Source organism: Lactuca sativa, chromosome 5 (genome assembly GCF_002870075.4).
Source record: "Lactuca sativa cultivar Salinas chromosome 5, Lsat_Salinas_v11, whole genome shotgun sequence".
Classification (NCBI taxonomy): domain Eukaryota; kingdom Viridiplantae; phylum Streptophyta; class Magnoliopsida; order Asterales; family Asteraceae; genus Lactuca; species Lactuca sativa.
In genome coordinates, this window is record NC_056627.2 from 19,253,387 (window position 1) to 19,254,754 (window position 1,368).

Sequence of the window (1,368 nt, forward strand, 5' to 3'; positions counted from 1 at the left end):
ACATCTTTCCGTTTCATGACAGAAAGATGCCTCGCCCAGCTACTCGCAGAAATCCCGAACCAACCCCGCCCGAAGTTGACTCCACTGCTTTCCAGGCAGCCGTGTCCGCTGCAGTCACAGCAGCTATGGCGCAACTTCACCGAGGGAACAACGGAGGAGGTAATGGTCAAGGCTCCGGAAGTTCGAACAACGGGACGAACCAAGGACTCACTAAAACGTGCACCTACAAGGACTTTGCGAACGCTAAACCCCGAACTTTCAACGGCACGGGAGGGGTGATTTCCTTGAAGAGATGGATCGAGAAGGTAGAGTCGGTGTTTGAGATATGCGAATGCCCCGAGCAGATGAAGGTGAAGTTCGCGGCCTGCACTTTCGTGGACCAAGCCCTCACTTGGTGGAATGGACATGTGGAAGCTATGACACTTCCTGTCGCCAACTCTATCCCATGGGCAGAAATGAAAGAAATGTTAATGGCTGAGTACTGCCCCCGAGGCGAAATTCAAAGGATGGAGCAGGAACTATGGAACCTCACGGTGCAGAATGCTAACATCGACGCCTACATCTCGAGATTCAGCGAATTATCCCTATTGTGCCCGGGTATGATCACGTCGGAAGGGAAGAAGGTTGAACGATTCATTTGGGGACTGACATCCCCCATTCAAGGGAATGTGATAGCTGCGAACCCTGAAACTTTTGACAGTGCGAAGAGATTGGCAAAGAGGCTGTACGATCATAACAACAAAAGAGGCGAGAAACCAATAGAGACTGAGAAGAAAAAGGAGGGTGATGGCAGGAGAGGGAAGAACCCCAAGAGGAAGGGGCGTCAGGGCCCCGAGACCTCTAAAAGGCAGCAAACAGTGGCAGTTAACGCTGTCACCGCACCGATTCCAGTCACCCCACATGCTCCAGCCTCAGCTGCTTCAAATGCTTCAAGACCCTACTCCGGTAGTCTTCCTAGTTGCAATAAGTGCGGCCTCCACCATCACGGCGAATGCAGGGAACTCCATTGCACCAGTTGCAACCGAAGGGGACACACTGCAAGGTTCTGCAGAACGTACCCTCCTAGGAACCAGAGTCAGGGGAACAACCAGAACAACAACAACAACAACAACTACCGCAATAACAACAACACCAATACCGGCAGCAACAATGCAGGGCCTAGCCACACCTGTTTTGGGTGTGGAAGGACGGGACATTTCCGTCGAGATTGCCCTAACAACAACAACTCAGGAAACAGAGGAGCAGGGAGAATGCTGACTATGGGTCAGAGTGATGCAGTTCAGGACCCCGCAGTTGTGACCGGTACGTTTCTCTTAAACCACACTTATGCATGCATCTTATTTGATACCGGAGCGGAGCGAAGTTTCG